The sequence below is a fragment of the Onychostoma macrolepis genome, chromosome 17 (assembly GCF_012432095.1).
Source record: "Onychostoma macrolepis isolate SWU-2019 chromosome 17, ASM1243209v1, whole genome shotgun sequence".
NCBI lineage: Eukaryota > Metazoa > Chordata > Actinopteri > Cypriniformes > Cyprinidae > Onychostoma > Onychostoma macrolepis.
In genome coordinates this window covers 11,640,984-11,653,872 of record NC_081171.1, presented here as the reverse complement: position 1 = coordinate 11,653,872, position 12,889 = coordinate 11,640,984, and positions in this window count along the sequence as shown.

Below are 12,889 nucleotides of genomic sequence, written 5' to 3'. Positions count from 1 at the left end.
AAGGTAGCACTTTAGTTTAGGGACCAATTCACACTATTAACAAGTTGCTTGTTAGCATGTGTATTACTAGCATATTGGTAGTTTATTAGTAGGCTACTTATAAAGCACATATGAATCCAGTCCCTGTCATTCCTCCCGCTTGCCACCAGAAGTCTCCATCTCCTTTTCATACCAGACTCATTTCCCATCATCCCATACCTTGGAACTGATTACAGACTCACCTGTTTCCCATCAGGAGGACTATTTAAGTTACCTCATATACACCTCACATACACCTTGCAAAGTTTTGTTTTCCATAGCTGCAATTCTAAGCCTTCCCTGGTCTCTGTTTTCCTTGTTTTGCCTTGCATTGCCTGTGTCTCGACCTTGGACTGTTTCCTTGTATCTCTGATTGTTTTCCGCCTGCCCTGACCTTTGCCCTTTTTTTAATTACTTTTTTGTCTTGCTTTGGATGTTATTGTTTGCTGGTGTTAGACCTTGCCTGTGTTGACTACACTCTTTTCAAATAAAGCCTACAAGTAGATCTCCAACTCCATTGTCACGCTCCATATAACACACATATTAATGCCTTATTTTGCATGACCCCATTTTAGATCCATTAACCCTACCCCAGACCTAAAATTAATAACTACCTCACTAACTATTAATAAGCAGCAAATTAGGAGTTTATTGAGGCAACAGTCACAGTTAAGATTTAGTTAATGCTGAGAATTGGTCCCCAAACTAAAGTGTGAACAGAATAAAGTTAAAAAATAAATAAATAAATCAGGGTGTTACAACTGTCCTAATATAAGTACAAAATTCTTATAAAGAAAACAAATATAAAAGATAATGTTTAACAAAGGTACCAAACCAAAATACATCTACATAAATACAGGTAGTGCATTTCTAAGAATTTACATTTAGATTTAGATTTTACAATGATTTTTCCAAAAGAAAATCTTTTTTTTTAAAGTATTTCCAGGGCACTAGACCCCAGAATATGATTTCCGCTGGGGGGACCTGCTACTTCAACCGAGGGGGATCAGACCCCATAACCCAGCTACAGATCTAGTGCTCCTTGTTCCTGTGTTTAATTTGACCTGGTTTCCTTTGTTCCCATTTTCCCACCACTTGTTTGTTTCTTTGCAGATTATGTTCACCTGCACCTCTTCTTTGTTCCCTGCGTATTTAAGCCCTGAGTTTGTATCTGTTCATTGTCTGGTATTGTCCTGAGTTAATGCAAGTTGTCACGTTGCCCTTTGTTGCTCCTGAGATTTCTGGATTGTGCTATCCTTGGAAAGTATGAGCATCCCATGTAGTAAACATCTGTTTTTCAGAAGAGTGTGGTACAAAAGTTATTATTCACTTCTCCTCCATATTAAACCTGCGCTGCAAAAAAATAAAAATAAATAAATAAATAAAAATAAACGTAATGTTTTCTGAGATCCACTTATAATGTTAGCAAGATTTTTACATCAAAAAACAGAATAGGCTATTTTCTGTCCTGTTTTGTCCCTCTCTTTGAAACACTCTGATGTGTTTCTTGGAAGTAAACACCCACTGCTATGATTGGGTAAAAGATTTATATATTACAGTAATAAGACTGCCGCTTGTCGAACTGTTGCTTCATGTGAGCGATGTCTGGTGCGTCAGAGTTTCACTTGACTTTCAAGCGTTGCACATCATGATCGTCTGCTTTTAGTAAAGTGGTTCTGAAGACAAGTGACGGCTGCTCATCCACCTCTCCTGGTGTTTGACAAAATCCGCAACACTCCCTAGTTTCCTTCATGACTGCAAACTTGCGTGACGCAATTTCTGCACGGATTTCAAACTTGAAATTAAACCAAAGTGTTGAACTGTTTTTTTCTTTTTTCTTTCTTCAAACAAGTTTTATTGCTGTACGCACTGCTGGAAGTCTTGACAATACATCTAATTCTTGCAATGTTTTTGAGATGATAATATGCCGATTTAGTTATTGCTTTGACATGACTACTGAAACTAAGGTCTGACTCCACAATCACAGAACAACAAGTACCGTATTGACCCGAATATAAGACAACCCTGATTATAAGACGACCCCCCCTTTTTCCAGATGTACTTTTTGGAAAAAGGCTTTTTGAAAACCAAATCTATTTTTTGTTTTTGTTGTTTTTTCTCTCTCTCTCGCTGTAAAACACATTTTTTATTAAATTATTTTTCCTATTTTAATTTTTGTTTTGAAAGTATGGTAAATATTGGTAAAATGTACCAACAATGACATTGAAAAATATTTGGTATAACATAAAAATAACAGGTAGCCCATCTGAATTATATAACATTTAGGCTATGCATCTCATAGTAGCCTACCAAAATTGTATTATCAGTAGACGTGAAATCTTATTGTAGTCTTCAAATCTGGGTACTGTCTTACATTTTAAAATCACTTACAGAGGAAGTTTGTTCCCATCAGGCTAACATGACAGTCACGAGTCGTGCCGCTGTAAGCTTTTCTTTTTCTTTTGTTTTCACTCGCGATCTTTACAACACACATTAGATTACATATTTCATGGCACACTTGTTTTATGCGTTTTTGGCGCCACTTATTGTTGTGGGTGCACTGTAAAAAAAAAAATCGTAAAAAAAACGGTCAAATGACTGGCAGCTATGGCTGCCAAACAAAAACCCTAAAATTACAATAAAATACCTTAATTGAAATGAAGTGCAAAAACAATCATTTTATAGAAATTTTCATTGAAGGTTTTACAGAAAAAAAAACTTATTTTAGAGATTTTTCTTGTTTCAATTATGATATTTTACTTTTAATTTTACGGTTTTTGTTTGGCAGCCGTAGCTGCCAGTCATTTGACCTTTTTTTTTTACAGTGTAAAGCCCTTATTTTACAGATTTTTCCTGGATTATTACAATGAAAGCACTAAATGTTCTACAGAGAAACACTGTTATTTTACCAATTATTACAATCAAAAGCCTTCAATAAAGTGTCAAAGCATGCTCAAGATGGAAAATTCAGTTTTATTTAGAAGACAAAATACAAAGTCTTTACAGATGCCGTAAGAAATTAAAATTTTACATTTTTTTTTTTTTTTTTAAAGAAATACAGCACAATTACAGTTAAAATACTGTACTGGTGAAGAACATAGAACACTTTCATAAAAATGTTGAATTAAATATATTCAACTTAAAGGACAAGTTCACTTCCAGAATAAATATTTCCTGATAATTTACTCACGTCCATGTAATCCAAGATGTTCATGTCTTTCTTTACTCAGTCAAAAAGAAATGAAAGTTTTTGAGAAATTAAAAGAATTTTTCTCCATATAGTGGACTTCAGTGGGAGTCAACTGGAATGTTTTCCTCAAAAACTTTAATTTCTTTTCGACAGAAAAAAGAAAGACATGAACATCTTGGATGACATGGGGGTGAATAAATTATCAGCAAATCTTCATTCTGGAATTGAACTAGTCCTTTTAAACTGAACAAAAATACTAAAATACATGTACAAGTTATGTATATGTACATTATTCAGATGTAAAATAATATTATCAATGAATTCTTCATAAACATTTCTTCAGAGCCCCCAGGAGGAATTGAATAGCTAAAAATTGCATTTCTATCTTATCAGTTAGGGTTACTCCCATGATGAGGTCATGAGTACATAACATAAGTTTTAAAGGGGTCATATAATGGTACATGCACTTTTACAAGTTGATTATACTGAAATGTGTGTTAGCAGTGCCTGTACACAACCATCATAAAATGATAAAAATCCATCCAGTGTTTTTTTTTTAATCTCCTTATTTGTTTTACCCTGTCTCAAATCAAGCCGTTCGACCGTGTGACGTCACACGGTCGGACGCCCCTCCCACGATGGTTGATTGACAGCAGTGTTTCAACACAGACCCGCCCTTGCTCGTGAGCGAGCTGTCAATCATAGTCCGCGCGTCATTGTTGATATACGCTGGAGCTGTCTATGAGCAGAATGGCGTCTAAGCGATTGTGGTGTTCTGTTCTCGGGTGCAATAATGAACACAGCAGTCATTTTGATGTTCCTAAGTCCGAACCGCTGAAGACACAGTGGCTGAGTTTCCCTTTTGAAGGAATATTCCCCACGAGCAACGTCAATGTTTTCATGTTTGCGCGAATCATTTTCACCAGACTGCTTTATAAATGAAGGTCAGTATAAAGCTGGTTTTGCTAAGAAGCTGCTCCTGAAAAAGAATCAGTACCAACTATTCGTGTTCCTGCTGAACCTCCAGAAGAAGTGAGTGTAACGTTTAATTAACCTTTATATTAATCTTTGCAAATCGCTAGCACGCTTCACGATGTATGTGGCTAATGTTTACATTCAGGGTACATGCATGTTTTCTATTCTGACGTTCTCAATATAATTAATAATCCCACGTTTATAATGAACAAAACGTTACGGTTGCACAGTATCCTCAGAGACTCCGCTGCCATTCTTCAAAATATACCCTCAACTGTTGTCAAGGCAACACTCCACGTGTGTTGTGTCAAAACGCCCCACAGAACAGAGGGCGGGCGAGCAAAGCTCATTAGCATTTAAAACACACGCACTAAAATGGTGTGCTGAACAGAGAGCTGTTTTTGACCAGGTAAAATGAGTGTTTTCTTACAATACTAATGAGAATTTTTAATTAAAGTATATTACAAACTTTCAATTTAGACCCTAAAGAATCATATTAGCTTGTACAAAAATGGCATTATATGACCCCTTTAAATTAATCCACAATATTCTACTGACTCCTGTGGGCTCCATATACAGTGGTGTCCAAAATGATTAGAACACTAGTATTTTCAGCAGCTAAAAAATGGTTTTAAGCCAGTTATTTCTATCTTTTGCTGTAGTGTTTCAGTAGGAAATATCAGTTTACATTTCCAAACATTAATTTTGACATTAATTGTAATAATCCAGTGAGATTTTTGTTTGCACAAGGAGTCTGACAACAGCCAGTGCTCCACACAGAGATCTGATCTGATCATCATCCAGTCTGTCTGGAATGACATGAAGAAACAGAACAAACTGAGACAGACTACATCCAGAAGAACTGTGGCAGTCTCCAAGACGCTTCAAGAAACCTATCTGAAAAGTTACCTGAAAAACTAACCACAAGTGCACCTAGAGCAAAAGCTGCTTTAAACGCAAAGGATGGTCACACTAAATGTTGATTTAATTTAGTTATAAAAGTTAATTGATAAAGAAAATTTATTTATGGCATTATTTTTGACAACATCCTCATTTAACAGAATTTTTACACAAGTGCCTAAAACTTTTAGCTTTGCAGGTAGGTTTCTTGAAGCATCTTGGAGACGCTGCCACAGTTCTTCTGGATTTAGACAATGAGATCAGATCTCCGTGTGGAGCACTGGCTGTTGTCAGACTCCTTGTGCAAACAAAAATCTCAAAAAATTACAATTAATGGCAAAATGAATGCTTGGAAATGTAAACTGATATTTCCTACTGACACTATACAGCAAAAGATAGAAATAACTGACTTAAAACCATTTTTTAACTGGTATAAAATAAATAATGTTCTAATAATTTTGGGCACCACTGTAGCTCTGGTAATATATGTAGACAAACATATGTATTTTAATTCTGAATTCTAGCTATATTAGTGTAATAAGTAAAACCAAAACATACAATAAAAGGTCCATGGCCAGAAGTGACAGACACAGCAGATAAAGATAAAGAGAAAGAAAAAAAGATTATGTCAGAAGACACCTGTTTTGTCTGGTATTAAAACAAATTAAAAACATGGAAGAAAAATACTGTGAAAATTCATTTAAAATAGATTTATATAATATGTATTAATGTTAGACATGAATACTCACTTCCTCTGAAGATCATATGGTAGAAGATTTTCATTGGGGGGGGGGGGGGGGGAAGCGCACACACACACACACTATTATTATTATTAATTTGTTTAATAAAACACTGTCTACTTACTGACAGAGACATGGGCTTGCAAAAATGTACTCACCAGCTCCATACAAAATCTTCACAGCTGATCCAAAATCCTGTTTTGCATACAGTATTCTTCTCCAAGGAGTGCAAGGATCATGCTTTCAGGTCCTCTCTGTCAAATGAGTCTACATGACAGTTTTCTCAGGTTACTCATTTCAAAGTGCTGTCACTTTTTTCTTATGGGTTTGATCTTAAAACTATCGTTAGCTGACAGTATGGGTGGGCGATATGACCATATTATTTCACAACACAGGAAATTTTACTTCACAATAACAATATATCTTATATCACATGTATAAGATCAAAGTAGCAAATTACAAACAATAAAACTAATGCAATAGAACAAAGACCAGTTAAATACATTTTCTCTTTAGTATTTTGTTGCTTGATTAAAATTATGACCGACTGCAGGTAACATTAGGCTAAATTATACTGCTGTCACTTTAAGAACCAAAAGCACAGATCCAGTATATGGACAGGTCACCGGGTTTCCACCTGAATGTTTATCTTGACTCCAGATATTAGCGACTGTGTTTAAGTCAAGTTAATTTTGAGATGACTGTCTGTATTTGAGCATTCAAGCGAGGCGCGGTTTTCTGTGTGTCATGGTCATATATCGTCCAGCCCTAGCTAACAGTATTAGCTCATACTAAAGTAATACACATTAACTGGTAGGACATTGAGAAATGATATGTAATCGCGATTAGCATCTCACTTCAATCTTGATGTAACTATAAAACATTAGACTATACATTAATAAAAGGTACTTACCTTTTGCAGTTTGCTTGTCTGTTAGCTGCTGGTAGAAGTGTCCATATTGGCGTTTATTCGTTCTCAGTCGTCATCCCACAACACAAACTCACTCAAAATATGAATTTAACACTCAGATAATACACATAAAAGCCATTACTAGAGGAGCGACCGCAGCAGACTACAGAAGCCGAGCAGCAGCAACACACTGACAGACACTACTGTGAAAGTGTATATTCAAATTTGAGCGGGAAAACGGCGCGCTCGCTAGTCATTGGCCAGATTCCTGAGTGACAGTCAGCTTAACCAATCAGCTCAAAGCAACACTGAGCGACAGCAAATAGCGTTGCAACTATGAAAAAAAAAAAAAAAAAGATTACAGTTAACTTAATTAAAATAACTTAAAGATTACAAATATGTCTTTTTATTTGTTTATTTTTATTTGCAGGCTGTTACATTTAATTAATTGATCAAATGGTGATTTCCACATTGCATCTGTGCTATTCAGTGTTCACTACCTGTCATTTCCCTCTGATTTTAGGGTTTAGTTAGGTTTAGGGCCAGAGGGACTATGTTTTCAGACAGGATCAATAAAATATGCTGATGGTAGTCGTGTGTGTGTGTGTGTACCTGTTTTTCTATTCAGGTGGGGACTTAAACCTGAATACACACAGACTCATGGGGACTCGTGTCACGGTGGGGACCTAAATTGAGGTCCCCACAGGTAAACAAGCTAATAAATCATACAGAATGAAGTTTTTTGACAATCTAAAAGTGCCTGTACTTTCCTGTAAGGGGTAGGTTTAGGTGTAGGGTTGGTGTAGGGTGATAGAATATACGGTCTGTACAGTAGAAAAAGCATTACACCTATGGAGAGTCCCCACAAGGATAGCAAACCAGACGTACGCATGTGTGTGTGTGTGTGTGTGTGTGTACGTTTGGCTACTTGTGCGGTTATACATGACCAATAAGCACCCTTTTGTATTTTAACAAATCCATGATCTTTCCTTTAGAAGCACCAGTTGTACAACTACTGTATGGTATTTTCTGTATTTGGCCCTTCAGTGTTACACAGCCTGTTAATCCTCTGTCCACCATAACACTTATTTAAAAATACTGCCATAAGTGCATGCAAGTTACAAAATTTGTCTACATACTTTTATTTAATAGCATATATACTGACTGCAGTAGGACTTTATAGCATTTGTGATATGTGACAAGTAAACTGAAAATGATGAACTTCTCACCATAGAAAGTGACAATCTGTATTTTAGATATTCAAAAGTAAAGACAATGTATAGGTTGCTCTAAGAGTGATGTTCCATCATGAACAGTGTGATCCTTCCCACATAGCAAGCGATCTTGGCCCAAATGTGGCCTCAAGCTGGCCTCCTGTTGGCAATGTACCCTTTCAGCCAGAGCTGGGCCATGTGTGGCAGTGATGGAATAATATTACAATAAACATATCTTTTAATGAAGTGTAGTATTGTTTAAACTTAATCTTTGAAATGGCAAGTCAAAACAGAATAAAACATGTAATTTCCAAATTAAGCAAATAAATAAATCAGTCAACTGCATTAAATTAAATTATATTTTATGTTATATATTATTCTCAATACAAATATCTAATTTTAGAATCTTTACACACACATATATATATATATATATATATATATATATATATATATAGATAGAGAGAGAGAGAGAGAGAGAGAGAGAGAGAGAGAACATTTAACTTATCATGCAATATTAATTTGGTTTTAACATGGGGCACATACATTTATTAATATGCTGTCATTCACTAGCATTAAATAAAATGATCATAAAAGTATTTTATTTTTATTCAAATCTTCGGTATCCATATGATGCTTTGTGTGAGGAACAGATACAAATTCAAACCATTCATAAATTATATGTATCTCCTTCCTCTGTAGCTATAGTAACAGATTCAAAATTTGTCGTTAAGAAGTTTTTCAAGAAGTTTTACGGCAGCGATATCAAACACTGCGTCCCAATTCGCATACTATCCGTCCTACATAGTATTCGAAAATAGAATTAGTATGTCCCAAATCATAGTATGTTGAAAAAAGTATGCCAAAGATTCCCGGATGGTCTACTATTTCCGGCTAGAATTCGAAGTGCAGATCGATGCACACTCTAACGGCTAATATTGCCCACAACACATTGCGCGGTGGACGAGGAATCGATCAGAACTACAAACACGCATAAAACGTGTTAAAAAACTACAAACATGGCGGATATGCGAGACCAACAGACAGGTAGAGAAAGCGATTTGAGTGATAAATAATCAATTTCTAACCTGATTAAAAAAATATTAATTTAATGTTATCCACGTTATATTTCATCTGCAGCAACACTGTGAACGTTTATAATGATACGTTTGGTCATTAACTTTTAAATGCATCATTATGCAAACACATGAGCAGAGTTCTCGGCGTGAAAGACCCGCGATGTGCTTCTTTATTTCTCTCCAGTAGGCTAGGAAATAAAATTAAACGAAATGTGGATGATGTTAACTGTGATAAGATAATTAACAGGGCAGTTTAAACAGTTACAGGATGCACGTAACTAAGCAACAGAGCGTCCCTTAAAGAAACAGTTGTGACGAAGTAGTATGTCCCAAAGCCTGCCTACTATTCTGCTACATACTCAAAAGTATGTACTTTTTCTTCACAAAAAGAGTACATACTTTTAGGGCATAGTATAAGTAGGCGAATTGGGACGCAGCATCACATTGGCTATCGCCGGTTTCGTCATAGATTGCGACATGCCGTGTTTCCGGTGATGCGGGAGAAACGCGTGCAGTCGGAGTTGATCGGGAGAGTATTTTCAGCGTTTAACAACTTAAATTATGCCCTGCTCCTCGCACTAAACTATTATATTCCGTCAGAGAGGACCGCGACTGCAACGCATGGTAATTTGGACTACTGTACTGTGGTACTGCTTTTTGACATTTCTGCAATAAATTCTTGTGATTACACGTCTGTCTGTTACATTTCTCTTATAACGTTAGTCTGTACTTTAAACACTCACTGATTTGTTTTTTCTTTATAAAAATAAAACGTTTTTAATGCAATACATTTTTTATTGCACGGTTACATGATTTGTGGATTTTAAGGCTGATTAATATTCTATATAAAATTACAGTTTGAATGTAAAAATACACCTAAATATAAAACCAATAAGATTTACTTTAAAATTACAAAAAAGAACATTAAATTGAAAGAATGGACATAAAACTTTAATATAATGAACTACGTAAATTTTTTAATTGCAGATTATTTTTGTAATTTTACGTAAATTTGTACATAATTTAAGAAAACTGAAAAAATACTGTATAAATAATCAAATAATGTTTTTGTATAAAAATGAGAATTACTGTAATTTGTCATTAATGGAATAATACTTAAAATAGCAGTCAAGTTGTTAATTTACAGATATTGTTTGTAATTATACTAAGTTTTGAATGTAATTTGAAATAACAGAAAAGTACTGTAAAAAATTTAGGGTTATTTTTTGTAAAATTAGTTTGTTTTTTTTACAGTGTGTATTATTGACCTGTCAAAGTCTAGACCCTGAATATAAGACGACCGCCTTTTTTCAGATGCATTTCCAAGAACAAAACTTTCTTATATTCGGGTCAATACGGTATGACCTGAACCATTCGAGGAAGCCTAACCCAGTCTTTCTAGAAGTATGTTATGATTGACAGTGTCAGACATATCACACAAGTAGTACCAGCACAAGATGCAGTGGAAGCTTTTGATGTACTCAAAGGTAAACCTAACAATAAACATTAGAATTTATGAAAGGATCATGCTAGGAGGTTTAGGACAAGGAGTAAAATCTGTTAAATGCAAGTGTTGTCAGATTTGTCACCAACGTCATCCATCCATCCTACATGTTGAGACTAAAACATTTTTAACAGAATGCCAAACTCCTAAAGTCTTGTCAAACAAGGCATCAATATAAAATGCACTGGTTTCCTTCAAAGATGGGAAGTATATTGTGGCTGGTTCAAGATCAATGTCTACAGCATAATCAAGATTTTGTTGAACAACATCACAATGAAAAGAAAGAAATGTCCATAGAAGATCAGCAATTCATGGACACTATCTCAAAGACTGCAGAACCCAAATATGGACTGAAGTAGAGAACTGAAAGCTATGGTATATCATTAATAGCTATTACAAGGCTGATGTTTGAAATATTGTTGCGATCTTGCATAAAGCATGATTTGTTGAAGTGAAATTTATGCTTGAGGCATGGTGTTGCAGGGAAAGCGCTTATGGGAGAAAGGGAACTGTTTAAGTTGCTTGCATCTTGTAAAATAAATGCGTTGATTGAAGCTTTGGAAAATAAACTGTTGCTAAACATGTTGAAGCCTAACAAACAGATTTGTATGAGTCAAAATGAATTATCTTTAGGGAATTTCTGAATAGTATTGAAATATGGATGGGTGAAAATCCAAAATAAAATACAAGTGATAAGGTTTTGGAAGGTGCTGTTGGCCCTAACGACAGTATAGAGATCCTATAAGATCCTCCAGTAAGTCATCTAGTGGAGTTTCTTTTAAAAGCAAAATGAGTGCATTTTCTACTTTTCTGCAAGCTGAAACAGAACAAGCGGCACTAAAAGCCCAAATGTTGGATCAAAAGCACATTTTAGACATGGAGCAGGTTCAGTTAAAAATAACAAAAAAAGTTATCAACTTCTATAAAAAATGAGAGTTACAAATGTAACGTCTCGGTTACATATGTAACCCTCGTTCCCTGAAGGAGGGAACGGAGACGTCACACCGGATGACTGACGAATTGGGATCTCGCCAGAGAGACCAATCCACTTCGAGTGTAACTAAACGAGCCAATGGACATTGGCATGCGATCATTGCATCCAGCTGCCGCTGATCACAGTGTATAAGTATAAGAGGCATAAGAGGCAGCAGGTGCACCGCATTAATTCATGCTTTTGCTGAGGAGCCGAGCCGGTGACCAGGCCGCTCAGCGGTGGTACAGCGACTGTGGCGACGGGACGTGACGTCTCCGTTCCCTCCTTCAGGGAGCGAGGGTTACATACGTAACCGAGACGTTCCCTTTCAGTCGGTCACTCCGACTGACACGTCGGATGACCGACTAATTGGGATACCTACCAAAGCGCCACAGGAGCTGCCCCTTCCAGTGCCCTGTGTAGGCCTCCTGATCCTTCCTATAAGGCAGACGATAGGACCGGGCTCTACACAGAGAAGGTCAACTACTGTTGTTCCTTGAGCAACCCAGACAGTAGGACATGGATAACACTGGGAAGCGTGCCCTTCCGTTTGGAAGAGGCACACTGCGGAGTCACCTCTTCCCAGAGGGGGTTAAGTGGCATTTAGGCATGTGAAGTAACCCCGTAGGTCCCTATTGCACATGGAAGTCTCCAAGATGGCTTAGGCTGCATCATTAGAGATGGCAGAACGTGGTCTGCCAGGGGAAACACGGCTCTAATAAGCATACCGTGGAATACACATATGGGATCCCGGCAGGGTCTCTCATATGGGCACTAGCCTCACATCAGATTTCAAGAATTCATTGGCTGAAAGGCCTGGTGCCGGACGCTCCGCCACGTCCGGATGCCAGAGTGCTGGAGGACTCGACAGGGTTTGCCTGGTTAAGAAACTCTCTGGAGGATTAGGCGTAAGAACGCCGCAAACCAACTCTGAGCCAGGCCTCTCAGTGCCACTACCCGTTTGAGGTGAGAACACAGGAGGAAACCGGTTCGACATGTAGGCTATAAAACCTAGCGAACATGTTAGGAGTCGCCCAACTCGCAGCTCTACAGATGTCTGCTAGCGAGGCACCACGAGCCAGCGCCCAGGATGATGCGACACCCCTAGTGGAGTGAGCACGCAACCTGAGCGGGCAGGGCACACCTTGTGCTTCATAGGCCAAGGTGATGGCATCCACTATCCAGTGGGCCATCCTCTGCTTGGAGACAGCCTTCCCCTTCTGCTGTCCTCCGTAACAGACAAAGAGCTGTTCTGAGGTCCTGAAGCTCTGAGTTCTATCCACGTAATGTCGCAATGCGCGTACAGGACAGAGCAAAGGTAGGGCTGGGTCTGCCTCCTCCAGGGGCAGCGCTTGCAGGTTCACTACCTGGTCCCTGAAGGGAGTG